This window comes from Ambystoma mexicanum, chromosome 7p (assembly GCF_040938575.1).
Source record: "Ambystoma mexicanum isolate Mex_15411 chromosome 7p, UKY_AmexF1_1, whole genome shotgun sequence".
In the NCBI taxonomy this organism is placed as follows: domain Eukaryota; kingdom Metazoa; phylum Chordata; class Amphibia; order Caudata; family Ambystomatidae; genus Ambystoma; species Ambystoma mexicanum.
This window is the reverse complement of record NC_090939.1, coordinates 323,402,632-323,418,816: the sequence shown is the minus strand read 5'-3', so window position 1 is coordinate 323,418,816 and position 16,185 is coordinate 323,402,632.

The window sequence follows — 16,185 nt, the reverse complement described above, 5'->3', positions numbered from 1 at the left end:
CATTATTACTGATAGTACTGTAGAACTGTTATTAGTGTCAAACTGTCATGAGGCAAGGCAGGCAGGTCAGGAAACAGAGTAGCAGGCAAAATGGGGGGCCAGAATCACAGTAGGTGCCATGTTTGTCCCTCCTGCAGGTGCACCAGACAATTTAAGCCAGCACGTGCCAGCAGAAAACCCAACACAAGGCCAATTGGGGGAAAGGACCAGAATTCCCAGAAGCCCCAGTGGCTCACAGGCACAAGAGAGACAGGCCACAGAGCCTGTAAACCTTCTGGGCAACGCCCAGACCAACGCCATGGCATGTGCGCATGCGCGAGCAATGAACGCTTGTTCACAGGCAACGCTTCACCAGCACAAATGCATCCTGGGGAGCTCCCAGAAGGCGAAATCCATTGCGGGGCCACTCCCTCGCCCACAACAACTCCCTCGGGCACTGCAAGCCTTAAAGATGAGTGGAGGGAATCGGGCACTTCATGCGGCAGTGGGGAGCAGCTAAATCTTACGGCTTGGGAATAAACAGCATGCAGTTGGGAACGGGCACTGGGGGGGGGAGCCATTAACCTGGAGCCTTTAATATAGAGCCATTAACAAGCATGACAAGTGTTTGGAGAGCACTTCTTGTGATGCGTGTGCTGTTGATGTGCTTAAACCTAACGTGCCTTCAGCCCGAGGCGCACACTGTTTCATCTATGCTAGACCACAGACGCTGCCCCTAGATCTTCAGGAGACAGCTGACTACCGGGACAGGTTCCGGAAAATGTAAACAGCCAAAGCTAAGTGCTGCTTACTTCAATGACAATATTATGCAAAAGTGTTTAATGTATATGCAATGCATGATTGCTTATAGTTTGATTGCGGCAAAGTAAGGTTACACAGTTGATGTACCCAGTGTTTTATGTTCCTCATGTTTACAAACAAATGGTTGAGCGCTAAAGTCAGGCGCTACTGAATGAAGCTCAGAGTCAAGGTGCTGAGCTCTGAATTGGTGTCCAGGGGTTAAACCACGCTCCACAATCAGAAGTCTCTAATGTGAGTTATGAGGGGGAAACTCAGTCATCAAACAACTAAGTGGGGAAACCCCATTCTAGGTGTATGTTTGTGCTTGAATGGGTGCAGGAAGTGCCAGAGTGCGCTCCAGCAAAAAGCCAGCTGGAACAGGCCCATAAGCCAAGAGCCAAGCAGCATGCTTTCCCCAACACCTTCTACCTATCCATAAACTCTCCCTAATCCTCTTACCGTTGTTCCTACTTACCTCTACCCATCCAATCCATGACCGTTAACCCTCTTTCCCTGTAAACCTTCTGGGCAACGCCCAGACCAACGCCCTGGCATGTGCGCCCTGTGTTTTCACTACGAGAGGCGCCAAGACCATCAAGGGGAGGTATGAATTTGTGCTGCCTCTGCGCCATACCAAGATTCGCCTTAACACAATCTCTGTAACAATTGTAACCACAAGCAATAACCAACTAAGCAGTGACCTTTGAAAAGTATCTAAGTATTTTACGTTGGTTCAAGTTATCTAAGCATTTTTAAACATTCCTTGTGAAAATATAAGAAATATATTTTTTAATATAGATTTATTGGTGTAAGTGTTTCTTTGATCTGCTTTACTAACTAGGTTCAGTGTAATTACCTACAGCTCACATTTTCCTCCTCTTATGATAAGCCTGAATGCTCTGCGACTCTACTGAGGTTCCATGAGTAGTACAGAGTGATGCTAAGAGTTGGAGCCCTGTATACTAATGGGATAGTTTTATAAAGTCTTACCTCAAGTGGACTTTACGAAAACTCCCCTACCACTAGTGGTACAGCTGGTGGGATTTGTGCAGATTGGATCTGAGTGACTCTTGTTTGTATTGTGTTCAAATAATCCATCCTCAAGGCTAGTTACTATAATGTAAAGTACTAAACCATGTCCACTATGGAAAACCTTAAAACAGAAGCTCTAATTCCTCTTACTGTTGAGAAACTTAAAGAAATGTGTAGAGAAAAATGCCTTGGTACTAAAGGAAAGAAAGCTGAGTTGATCCAAAGTTTGGGGGGGGCTCTTTAAGACGAGGGGGCACTCTTATGGGAAGGATGGGGATGAAGAAATTACTCAAACATCAATATTCAGGTCAACTCAGGAAGTTGGCAAAAGGTACGATGTTTTATCAACAATTATCTAAAACGGGCAGTACAACGGACATCTACGCATGTCAACAGTTTCAAGCTCAAAGATTTTCATAAATTGCATTCTTTTACACTAGAAATGTGTCATCATTGACGTCCTACTACGTGGCAAATTGTAAAAATATATGCAGTGCTGTGGTTGGGTAATGGGAAATATCGACATATAATTTCTATGGGGTTTCATGTCATGATTGGGTCTCTACTATCAGGTGGGAAACTAAGCCCTCCTCTAGTGCAAGTCATCTTCATCGTCACAAAATACACAACGATCTATTGGTTCACAAATTATAGGGCTCTTTGCTACGTGGCCCTCTATCATTGGTTGGCACGTATGTACCCTTCTGGAATATTCCACTCGCTAGCAGTGCACAAGCTGGTGCTCCAGGTGCGGGTGGGTTGGCCTTGAACATACCTACCCACCTAATTAGCCCAACATCTATCATCACTCAAACTGTCTGTCATAAAGTTAGCCTTTGAACATGGCCTTGGATGCGCCACAAACTCCTGGGAATATTAGGAAGTATGGGTATACTTACATCTTCTTGCCTTGACGTCATCTGCTCAAGTCTATTTTCATCTGGGTCACATGTCTGAAGACCACAATTTGAGCTTCAATTCACTATTAAATGGTATTAAAATGAATACAACTTGGCACTCATTGGGCCTCATTATGAGTTTGGAGGTAGCCATGCCGTTTTTAGAGGCATTGCTACCTCCAAACTCGGGTCCCGCAAAAGGGGACTTACCGGGCCATTCTGATCTTGGAGGGCCCAGTAATTCCCTTTTGCGGGCCCTAGACCCGGTACATCCCCATTCCCATTTGAGCCCCCATAGGGCTCAATGGTAATGGGGAGGATGCTAAAAAAGGGCCCGTTAATGGCAGGCCCATTGTTAGCATCCTGGTGTGCAAACAGGTCCTGCTCTGCACGTGTGGTCTGGCCAGGCATGAAGAGCAGGACCCGCTGCAGACCTCGTAATGTGGCAGCACGGAATGAACGGTGCCGGTCCCTTACCGGCACCATTCATTCCGTGGCCGCCACACTCCTAATGAGGCCCATTGTCTCTTAGCTGTCCCTTGGCAGTAGCTTGGCTTGTCTCTTCTATTAATTGTATCCTTTGAATAGACAACCAGTTCTCAGCTGCACTGGCCTTCTTAACACTGGGCCACACAAGCCTCCTTGAATCTTCCTTGCTCGTCAGCTGTTTGTTAACTGCGACACAACTTCAGGCTTCTTGCTTATGAGATCCCAGTTTGCTAAAACACGATGTGGAATATCCACATTTCTTATGCTTATACATACCTTGGCGGCACCGCCTGCAGTCTATTATACTACGTATAGCTAGCTTCTATGATCACTCTGTCTACTTGCGTTGCTGGCTCTGTACATTTATAAAATGATTTGCAGTTTCTTCCGTGCTCTTCACACGTGTAATGTTCATTTTACACGTAACAGGTTACTCAATTCTTTAATTCACCATCAGATTATATATGTTCTCTTTATGTGCTTCACCATTATATCTTCGCAGTGTGTCACGTTACATCATGTGATGTCACCAGTCTGTTCTTTCATTCATCTCCTCCCACTCTTCGGGGATCTTCCCCAAGAGACTGTCCGCTCTTCGAGGATATATAAAGAATGTCTTTCTTAATGGGTACTTTGCTTCAAAGGCTGCTCGTGTTATTGGCATAATTATTGGTGTCATCTTTATCACTATCTCTGGTTCCCAACATATAGGCAGATTAGGGGCGGGGCTTCTAGTAGAGGATTTTCAGTCCTCCTCTACACTCCCCCGTCTGGGTGATTCATCGACCACTCCTTCATCAGTCTTCATATTCCGACATCCTTGAAGAAGTGCTTCTTTGGGGACCATGGGCCTCATTCCGAGTACGGCGGTAACCAATGGCGCTATTTACGCCTTGGTTAATGCCGTACCCGGACCGGCAGCGCCTTGGTGGATGGCGGAATCACCGCCCCATTCCAAGGTTGGCGGGGCGGTAATTCCCCATTCACCAAGGCTCTTCCCCATTCCCAAATGCAATGGGAATGGGGAAGATGCAAATAACGGTGACCGTTCATTACGGTCACCGTTATTGGCTTGGAGGCCCCTTTGCGCCCTCGACTTTTACACCTGCTGAAAGCAGGCGTTAAGGGCGAGGGCGCAGAGGGAACTCGGAGTATGGCAGTAAGGGAATACCGCCACCGGTCTCGTTACCGGTGGCTGCTATCCCTTACCGCCATACTCGGAATGAGGACCCATATCTTCATTACCCCTTTCAAAGATCCTGCTGATTTTACATGGTTATCAATGCTCCAGGTAATGTGACTGCATTGTCCACTTGGGCTGCAATAAATCCATCTTCCTACATACTTCTTATGGTCTCTTGGATACAGGAACGTTGTTCCCTCAGGTGCATGGATGCTGTCCTTTATATAGTCTCTGATTTCTTCATGAGTCAGCTCCTTTGGTTCAACCCCAGATTTGACATCAAGCATGATTTTCATTCCTATTACTTGCTTCATTGTCTTCTTGCATTGTGTGATTATTATCTTGATCACACAAAATCCAAACCTTATCATCACTAGAAGTGCTCCAAGAAACTTGAATATGTTTGCCATCCACTGAGGTACCCATGAGAAGATTGACACAATCCAGTTGTCACCTGCGATGTCCTCTACTTCATCTCCCATTTTGACGTGTAGGTTCTTCAACATCATTATGGTCTTTGTCAAGACTCCATTCTCTTCATCATAAGAAGGTGTAAATGTGCAACATAATTCTCCGATTTTGGCACAAACACCTCCATCCATGGCTGTAATCATATCCAGGACATATCTATTCTGGAGTGTCATTAGTCTTATGGCTCTCAAATCTTCTTTGATTGCATTGAATCCCTTTATGGTAGTGACAATTGTCTACAGGAGCTCTCATCTGGTTATTTGTAACCATTTACTGTTTGCCATCGTCTGGATCCCTGGCATGAAGTTAATCATAAATGTTGAAGCAGTCTTGCTGAACAACGTGTGCACATATGGAATGGAGTCAAAACCTGCTATTGGCTGAGAAATAATTCTCCCTCTTCGTTTGAGTAAGAACTTCAAGTGATCTCTTCTTAGATGAGATCCGCTTTGGGAAACTCCCCAATGTTTGGATCACTTTTCGGGATCACTAATGCTGGAACATGAATAATTACTATAGAACACAGTCCTCCCCAGTCTCTGGGTAGTTTCATATAAGCTTGGGATCCATTATCACTACTGTTCCATCCTTCATTCCTGGTACATCAAAGATTCAATTGCACTGTTGATTCTCTCCAACTTTTCTTGTGCCATTGTTTTTGAAGCACAGGTCTGCACTTGCTAGAGGCACCATCTGCACTGGGCCTCCTCTATCTTCAACCCAGGTCAGCAGCTTAGCAAGCTTCGGCCATAGTGGTTTGCATCCTGTCTGCAAATGATCTATAACTGGTTTGCGATGTCCAGTTATGCCACTGCTCTGCATATAACTATGCCTTCTTCCCATCCATCTGGTGAAAGTACTGTTCCCCAAACTTGCATCTGGCCTCTTTCTTTGCAACTTTGTATTTCTACTTCCGTCTTTCCTTGGCAATTGAGCTTTCTGTTTATTGCCCTTCTGATTCCTGCTCCCTTCATTACAGGCTGTTTGTATCTTATCACTTGATTTCTGGTGTGGGCTCTTGCTCTTGTCTTCAATTCTTGAACATAATCCCTTTCATCTGGTGCTGTCCATTCCGTCACCCATACTAACGATGCTGTTCGGCCCTGGAAGTGACCACTTGTATGACAGAGTGCAAGGTGAGTTAAGCAATGAGCGGTCTGGACATCTATGTATATAACTATGAATATCTTAGAGTTCCCTAATGCATAAGGTAGGAGTGCACAAACATAGCAACTCTCCTCAGAGGTTCTTTTGCCCAACTCTTTCATGTGCTGATACCACATGTTATTCCCCAAACATGCTGTGCTGTCAGGATCATTATTTAACTCATAATCATCTTCTACTATACCTCTCTTAGGTTTTTCTTTTAAGGGAACTGTTTACAAGATACTCATTAAATATGCTAAGAAACTTATTTCCTTGAGAGGGAATCATAGAACCATTTGTCAAAGAGATAGGTGACTTTGCACGTGCCTTTGGTTTAGGGACAGTCACATATGGCCTTGGCTTCGCGTAACAAATGTGTCTGTTGGGGTCACTGGTGTGGGAAGGATCAAAGGGAATGCTGCCCTCTTTGGACCAACAAAATAAACTGTGTGTATCATGAGAAACAAGAAGACAATAATGAATATGATGCATGCATATATTTATACACCAATACATTCATCCTCACCCGCGATGATTCCTCATATGTCGCTGTGCTCTTTCGTTGTCTGCTATAGTATCACTATTAGGACTCCACATTTTGCCTCTAAACTACTTTTTAGGGAAGGATAAATGTCTTTAATTATGCAAAATTGTCATGTGTTCCGGAAGCTGTTGAATCTGTTCAATAATCTCCACAAGTAACCGACTGATTGTTGCACAGTCCCAGAAACTGTTGCAACTGCTTTATCTTGTGTGGTTTTGCTGTTTTCATAATTGCCTCTGCTCTTTCAGGTGTAACCTTTTTTGCCTCATGTGAAATCAACTGGCCTGTATACAACAACTCCTTGTGGCAATACTATAGCTTTTCCTTGTCCACCTTATATCCCTTTTCTGCTAGAATAATCATTAACTGAATCGAGTCTTCCCTGCACTCGTCTTCTGTCGTGCTGCAGAGTAAAATATCATCTACATATTACAGTACAACACTTTTCCCTTTCAAACAACATTGCCTAAGTCCATCTGAAGGACCCTATTAATGATCGCTGGAGACTCACAGTACCCTGGAGGTAATCTTGTGCTTTTCAGTTTTGTCTGATGGAATGTAAATGATGTGAGATCCTGAGAATCTTTATGCAACGGGATTGAAAAGAACAATTTTTTTTAAATCAATCACCATGAAATATCGTGCTTCAACAGTAATCTTACACAATATTGTAGCAGGATTTGGAACTAGGGCAAACTTTGCCTCTACAATCTGGTTAATTGGTCTCATGTCCAGAATTAAACGTGATGATCCTTCTTTAGATTTTTTTATTGGATACAATGCAGTTTTGCGTGGTGACTCTGGCGTCACTAAAATACCCGGTTTCATTAATGCTGAAATGCTTTTAAAAAATCCTTTATCTGCCTCTCGAGACATGGGATACTGCCTTGCTCAAGGTAAAATTGATCCTGGTTTTATTTTAATCTGAACTTCTCCTACCCACTCTAATAGTCCTATGTCATAAGGGCCTGTGGTCCATAATGAGGTTGGCACTTTGTCTAAATCCTTGTCAAAATATTCTGGACGCTGCCGTACTATCATCATTTGCTGCGGGACTTCTCTTTTTTCTATCTTAATCCAATATATAATATTCATTTCAAATACCAACTCGTCTGCTGGATCATTTGTAAACAAATCCCCATCTGTAACATCAGTAAGTCTATACCCTTCTCCAATTGCAATGACTGTTCTCCATGGCCTTCGCTCATGCCATCCTTCAAGCAGGGCTAGTAACCCTTGTACTAGAGCTGCTAATAATTCTAGAGGGATAACTTGTCCCCCCCCCTTCGTCCCTCTGTATCTGTGGTTTAAACAGAAATGCATCAGGTATTCTCATAGTCTTTCCTGCTAAGCCAGGCAACCATGTTAACAAAATGCGTATCCCATACAAAAAAACTCTGGTTAGAGTGGCATTTCCCGCAGAGCCACATGCCCTGTAAATTCCATTATAAATTCGCCCACATTTGAATAGTGTTTCCCAGGAGTGGAACAAACTATGCCATTATCAGTGAATGAAATCATGATGTTAAGCTTTGTCATTAAATCTCACCCCAGAATATTAACTGGTGTCTGCCATGAATACAATGAAGGAGCAGACATATCACATTTTCCCACAGAAGTTGGCAAGTCATCAGTAAACTCTACTTGTAGCTCCAGGGAAGCACTGAGCATTCATGTTATTTCCCGATAACTGAGATTTTCCCTCCCGTATACATGAGCGAGTTGCACCTGTGTCTACGAAAAAAGAAAAAGATTTGCCTCTTTTCGATACATCAACCCTCGGTTCCTCTTGAGGATCTAGTGTTACCGACAGTACTGAACACATTGTTACCCTGTGAGCTGTCCTATTGTGGATATATGCTCATCCCAATACCTGTGAAAGGATTCTCATTCATCACAGGTGCACCTCCAGCTCTAGGAGTCATCAGTTGTCCCATTTTTGCATTCTGCTGTATTTGCAGGGTGCATGTTGTGACTGCCCTTGCAGAAGACTCAATGGTGCTTGCTGTATTTGCTGTGCATGCTGTATTTGCTGTGCTTGCTGTATTTGTGGCACTTGCTGCTGATACTGTCTGATCTTGTGCAAATCCAGTTCCAACTTGTGGACTATATGCCGGAGGGTAAGATGTCCCCCCCTCTTGAAAATTGCCCATTCTGTACATACCCTTGACTTCCACACATGCATGCAATGTGGCCTGTCATGCACATACCCAACATACAAGAGGTGCTTTTCTAATTTGCCCTTATTGCATATTATGATTGTCATTCTGCATGTTCTGAAAACTGTTGTGGTTACTCTGAAAACCACCCCTTCCTCTGAAACCCATTCCTAGGCCTCTCTGCATGATTCCACTTCCTCCTTGGTCTGTTTGCTGCTGATTATTTCCCTGTGATGCAACCATAGGTTGCTGCATTCCTGGCACTTCTCCGCTTGTCAAAACCGCCCCTTCTAACGTGTATTTTCACTATTTCTTCTGTACTAGCTTGGCTTCTTAAGGTTTTCTGGTTTTCTCTTTTTTTCTTATTCTTATCCTGCCACAGTCTACAGTGATGCACTATATTCAACTGTATTTCTGCCTCCGGTTTTGCTTCCATACCCACTAACTTCTTGAGCTGCCTTTGCACTTTCTCTGGCAGTCTTTGATATACAATGTGGTAAAATACCACCACTGATTTCCCCCAAGGCACCTTCATTTCCAAAGACCACTTTTGGGGGGCCCGGCCTGCCCAAACTTTGCTCAGGGGGGGCCTAGGCCAAAAAAGTTTGAAGACCACTGGTCTAAAATGAGAGCAAAAGAAATGAAAGAAATGCAAATCAGGGAAAAGACATGCAGCATGAGCTTGACATGAAAAAGTTGTCCCTTGATTCCACTTCTGTTTCAGGGTCCTCTTTGCCCGACATCTCCAGGTCCAGGAAGCCTTGTCTCCCCAAAGATTTGGTGAGTGTGTATGAGCCTAAAACGGATATTCTAGATCGGCTGGGTACATATGAGTTTGCATGTAAAGTGCAAGGTTTATTTGGAAGTGAGTTTGTTCCATGGGTAATCTCTAGGCTCCCCCAGATTGGCTGTAATGGAGTTGAATGAGACTGATAGACAAAATGAAATGTTGGTAAAAAACTGCTCCCATAGCCTGTTTTGGGAAGAGCCCTTGCCCATACCTAAAAAGGGTTAGGGACCACAAGAAAAGGGGTAGTAACTTGTGGACCACTTGGGTGTGTTAATGCCTGAAAAGCTTAGATGGGTGGATTAAGGGCTACAAGGTGAGCACTTATGATGGTTTGAGATGCCTCTTCATGCGAGAAAGTATTGTTGATGCCGGTTCCCCAGAGCTGAGCCAGCACCTTGATGACTCAAAGGACCTGGACCCCAAGAAGCTATCAATAGCTGCTGGCTTGTAGGTGGCCAAAAGGGCTACTAACAAGGATTCTGGTGCTCTTCACGAAAATGAGAATGGGAGGAAGCATAAAAAGGACGAGAAGGATCATTCCAGAAATCCCCCAGAGGGCCACAAACATAACAAGGGTAATTATCCCCCTAAATAACCTTATAGAGCTAGTGAAACCGCTGGGCACAAACCAGAGGGTGGTTACCAGAAACCCCTATTCCAGAAGACATTTGGGAAATGTGTGGTTTGTGGGTCTGGTGACCATGTGAAAGGAGATCCCAGATGTAAGGGTAAACCTTTCGGGATCCCATCTGTCAGTTTAGCATTCACACATAATGTGGATATACCAATGGCAGGTGCTAGCTTTCACACTCCAGCTGAAGAACCCATAGGTGTTCAAGCTAGAGTTTCTTTACCTTCTCTGGGACTGTGGGAACAACAAAATATTGAAGTCTATGATTTCATTCCTGATAATACTAAAGAGTTTTATAAAGACTGTGTTCTTGTAAATGGTCAGGACACCCCTGCCATTAGAGGCACTGGGGTCAGTTTAACTGTGGTAGATGAAAGTTTCTTTCAACTTGAGGAAGTTGCTAAGGCTCCCAAAAGGCTTACCAGGTTAGCTGCAGGTCCAGTCAAAATATGTCCCATACTGCCAGCTATCATTAAAAGTAATGACATGACTGTTAAAAGAACTGTGAGTGTCCAGTCTGAAGTACAAGTAGGGTACTATCAGAAAAAGGAGTCCAGGGGCATAATGTGCTACACCACAAAATCATATGAACCAATCCATCAATACAAGGTCTTTGTTTTTACAAATAACACAAATGCTCTGCAAATTCTTGGTACAGAGTCTTTTTACTAGTATGCCCCCGATACGTGTTTCGACCTACACATAAAGGTCATCCTCAAGGCTTTAATTTAACATTGTTCAATTGCCAATTACATGGTTTACGAATGAAAATATGTCAACATAGACCCATACATAACCACAGGATTGTCGATCCATAAAGACAGGTACATCTATCATTGTTTGCTCAACGTAAGTCATGTATGAAATCCCAGCATGGGGTATATAAGAAAAAGGAAAAGACAAAAAGGAGAAAAGAAATATCCAAAAACTCACATTAAACATATATCTCAAAAACGTAACATAAAATAGCAAGCCCATATATTTTTGTAAGAAGAAATACAATCAGAGCCTGATCTCTGATCCTTATTACACACCACATACTTTTAATGTATGCTATTCTCCACCACCATACACGTGTGTCGACCACTGAAGCACCAACCCAATAAAGTTAAAATGAACATGGCTTGTTGCCCACCACTACCCTTTCCCAGATTGGCCATCTTGTGCAATACTGTAAACGCAGTGTGCTCTAAGTCTTGATTATTATGCAGGTTGAAATAGTTAACCGTTTCTAAGTTTAAAAAAGTATACCCTAACAGCATCTTACTTCCCAATTTCTGGTAAAATACGCAACATCCTCATGGACTAGTTGTCCTAAAAAAGAAATGAGTGGGGGTGGGGGTAATTAAACCACCCATCAGTGCAGGATGTAAATATTACAGACTTTATAGTTGGACTTATCAACTTTATTATCTCCAATTATTTGTTTTCAAACTTCTATAAGCAGCCAAATAAAGCAATAGGTATTCTATCCTTGCCTCTAAATTGAAATGTGCACACAACTCTGAAAAAAGAATCAGAGTAATAGTTACTAGATGAACTGAGTCTGATATCCTAACTGAACACTAACTACCCACATCTCACTAATGTGCCCGATTCATACTTCTAAATGTGTGTGCTCCTCACACTCTAAATGTGTGTGCTCCTCACACAATATGGTAAACCTTCTTATTAGGCTAAATAGCTCCTTCATCTGGAGCCCAGGATGCTCCACAAATGATTGGCGCGTTGCCTGAAGACAGAAAGGGAGCATGCCCTTATTATGATATATTGCATATACTGCTCTGAAGGACAAAATGAAAAATGCAGTTTGCACCTTAACCAAAAATCTTTGAAAATGTGCGTGAGGAATATTTACCTTAATATATATGGTGATTGATTTGGATTAGTGCAAATATAGCTCAATACCTGCAAACAAATATATATTCCAGCTGTTGCCTAATTGTATAGGAATTGTGACTCCCATATTAACATTACCCCCCCAAAAAAGGGAACACCCATACTTATATATTCATGTGTCACAGTTCTGTGTTTTCAAATAGCTTTTGCTTCTGACCTTCTAAGTGCCTTTTCTCTGTCTATTCCCTGGGGTACCTAGGTATAGTTATCAGCTCTATGAATCTTATGTTAAGGTAATTTAGGCTCATCTTTAGTAAGCGCTAACAAATGTTCACTAATCCAGAATCTCAACTTGCGGATCGTGCTACCAATGGTATGTAATCCACATGGATATGATATTGTATAGACCACACATTTTGTTTTGCAATTGATGAAATCAGTGATTCTCATATCCTCTTTAATATTAATCTTGGTACTTTTACATTTTTGCATGTATTGACATATTCTGCACATCCCATATTTGTAGAACCCAACAATATTATGCCTTAACCATGTCTTAGATGTTTTCCAAAGGTTTGAGGAAAGAAGGACTAAATTCTCTTTTTTCAATGTCGGAGCTTTCGTGAAAATCAAGTTAGGTCTGTCAAATAAGTATGACTTAAGATCCTGATCTAGCGTTGGAGTTCTCCAATTATTTTGCAAGTTTGTGTACAATTTTCGTGTTCTCTTTGGAGCATTGTGTCATTCTTACAATCTCTTTTGTATACTCTGGGTTTCCCATCGGTCTCAGTTGGAAGGCCTTTTAAGGTTGCCTCTCTTGCTTTCATTGTCAGCTCTCCAAAGGAAAGAAGGGCCCCAAGCCCTAAATGTCCTCAAGGAATAAAGTTCCTGTAGAAGAGAAACTATAAGACCTGTAACCCCACCACCAGCTGTGGCTGAGATGGTGCCAGATGAATCCCCAGAAGAACCATCTTCTGATGAGGCAGAGGTGGAAGATATTCAACTCTGTCTGGAAGATCTGGATCTTAGAGACCATCCTGAGCTGCAGACTTTGCTTGCATAAGGTGGACCCTCAAGGACAGACTTCAGTAGAGGACAGAGAGAGGATCCCTCTAGAAGGTCTGCATCAGCAGGCAGCTTCCCAGAGTGAAGGGCAAGATCCAGGGAAGCATAGGCCGTACTGAGAGGATGGACTCCTCTACAGTGAGCCTATGGTTTCTATTCCATGGGCCCTCTGGAGACTGGTGATACCCCAGGAATTGAGAGCCACATTCCTAAAACGAGCACATGAAGTCCCCCTTGCTGGTCATTTGAGTTAAAAAAGAACCAAGGAGAGGATATCATTGTACTTCTACTGGCCCAAGATGGGTGCAGAGGTAGGGAAACATTGTAGGAGTTGCTACACTTGCCAGTTATCTGGTAAAAGTGGAGCCAAGAATGTGGCACCTTTAGTGCCTCTTACAGTTGTCAGACGTCCTTTTGAGAGGGTGAGGATTGACATTGTCGGTCCCCTAGACCCTCCAACTTCATCAGACAACCGATTTATAGTGGTTGTAGTAGACAATGCCACTAGATACCCTGACGCTATTCCAACAAGGACTGTTACTGCCATGCAGTGGCTAAGGGCCTAATTGGTATTTTTTTTTACCAGAGTAGGATTTCCTAGGAGGGTGTATCTGACAGGGAGTCAACCTTTATGTCCAACTATATGTAGGCCATGTGGAAAACCGCGGGGTCACCTACATGTTCTCAAAGTGCTACTACCCTCAAACAAATGGGATGGTGGAGTAGCTTTGGAAGAACCACTTAGAAGAAAGTGTGATCTTCTTCTGCCATGCCTTCTTTTTGCCTATAGAGAAGTACCTCAGGTGGGAGTAGGATTTAGTCCATTTGAGTTCCTTTTTGGTCATCTTGTCAGAGGCCTTGGGTCCTGATTAAGGAGGGTCTGGAGAATGGTCCAACCCTCAAGCCAGTAAGGTTACTGACTACGTACTAGGCCTCAGACAGAGGATGGCACAGATGATGACAGAGACTTCTGAGAACTTTAAAGCTGGTCAAGCAATGGAATGACCAGAAGGCTAATGTGGTGGAATTTACTCCAGACCAGCATGCTCTCATAAGGGTTCTAGTAAGACAGAGGGTCTTACAGGACAAATTGATAGGACCCTTCAAGGTTGTAGGCAAACCTAGGGCAATACATTATTTGATAGACTTGGGCAACCCCAAGGAGGCCCTTAGGGTCTTTCATACCAACCACCTGAAGACTTTTGTTTCCAAACTAGAGATAGGAGCTTTGCTCTTGGCTTCTGATCAAGAAGAAGAAGAGGAGAGTGAGACTTGTTAGGGTAGATTTTAGGGTCGTCAGAGCCGTACCTAGGGTCCGCGGACCTCCAGCTCATGGAGGGCCCTAACTCCCTTCAACGTCCCAAATAAGTCGAGGTCCACACAAGGAGCAAAGGATAACTGCCGCTTTATTATATCAAACGAGCAGGGACAACATACGCGGCATTAAGTTTCATCCAAGTACATCTCGACAATTTCAGGCTTGCAGGCCCTTTTTGTACACTTTTGACGTCACAATCATCGTCACTTACCAAAATCGTTCCCCGAACCTAACGCCACCCTGGGTTGGCTCCCAGAGTGTAGGTCCAGTATAGTGACATATAGGATGTGGTATACTTGGTTCATCCCTAAAAAACTGCTACCTGAGAAATGTTACATTGGAACCCCTGATGACTGGCTGGAGATTCCGGCCGCCAGTCCCTGTCCCCCAGTGTATTTATTGGTCAGGCTGTGGGCCCCTAACCCTGGGACCAGCGTTGTTCCCAGCCCGTGAGACACCTGCTCTCGTATAATGTGTATCAACAAGATGTAACTATGTGCGTAACAATGAGGTCTTTGCTAATGCCATGAGAGCAGTCCAGTCCCAGCGCATATTGTAGGCGGATTGTTGCAGTTATTTGGCAAGGTTCAGTCTCAGACGTGGGATCATGTCAGGTCAGCCGGATCACGTGTGAGGAGACCGCTAGGGAAGTCAAATTACTTCGATTTGATTTGTATTTTAGCTTGAGATGTCCTGCCCTGTAGCTGGGCTCATCGTGGCACAGTGAGCGAGGAATTTCAATTGCAACATTATGGCCTTGGCGGTGGCAGTCCCTGCTAGGGTGATTCTGCTCGCTCAGCAGTTTGCAGCATCGAGATCTCTGCAAAAGGAGTTTAATGTGCTGGATTGATCCGAGGCTTAACTAAATTCTGGTTATTCTTCCAATATGATTGCTCAAGTTTAAAAGCATGCAATGAGTGGTCAGGGGTCTTGAGTGCTCCTGTCCATCCATAGAGTAAATAGCGAGTAGCATCTGCAAGCATATACACAAGCTCTTCTGGCATCTTGCGTTTCTGCAGTGCGATAACGGGCCGATATGAAAAATAACAAACGTACAGACAGTACGTGTGTCACTGTCCTCTAGCTCATAGAACTGTATGTGTATGTTCTTCATGCGGATTAGTGTGCGACTGTCCCGATTGTGCCTATTGCACGTGCGCTCCCTGTCTAACGCGGCTATGTCGTCATGAAGTCTCTAACGACCTGCAACATGGTCTGCAGGGACGTCAATCGAGTTGGTCCATATAATCGTCTCCAGCTCAGTCTTGGTTGCCGTTGGTTGTGTTGGCTAAGGCTCTTGCCATCGTGGGGTTGATCGGGCAGATGGCTGGATGTCTGTCATGATGTGAGCTTAGGTTGGGAGCGGTGGGACTGGGTACAATCTCGGATGGTCGATAGTTGTTCTGTCAGGAGTGCTTCTTCCGGTTAGGGGTGCCATCAGAGGGTAGGGCCACTCGGACTTTCTGTCTTCATTCCCCCCTCTGGTCAACTTGTCGACCACAAAATTATGGCTTCTCTTGCAATCCCTCAGGCGCCATACTTTCGTAATTCCTGCTAGATGTCAGTAGTGGTTTACCTGATCTTCAAATGACCAGTACATATACACACATCCTCCTCTGGGCTTGCAGTAAACCCATTTTCCAACGTAAATCTTTGGATTCCTTGGGTTTTCTAATCTCATTGATGGCGGGTACATATCTGATTCCATTAGTTGTTGTCTTAGCCTCTCTCGTTCCATATGTATTATATCTCTTTGTTGCTCATCTTCTGCAGGTAGGAGTAGCTTCATCCCAATCATTTCTTCTGTAGTTGTCTTTGATTTTGCCATGAATGCTTTTA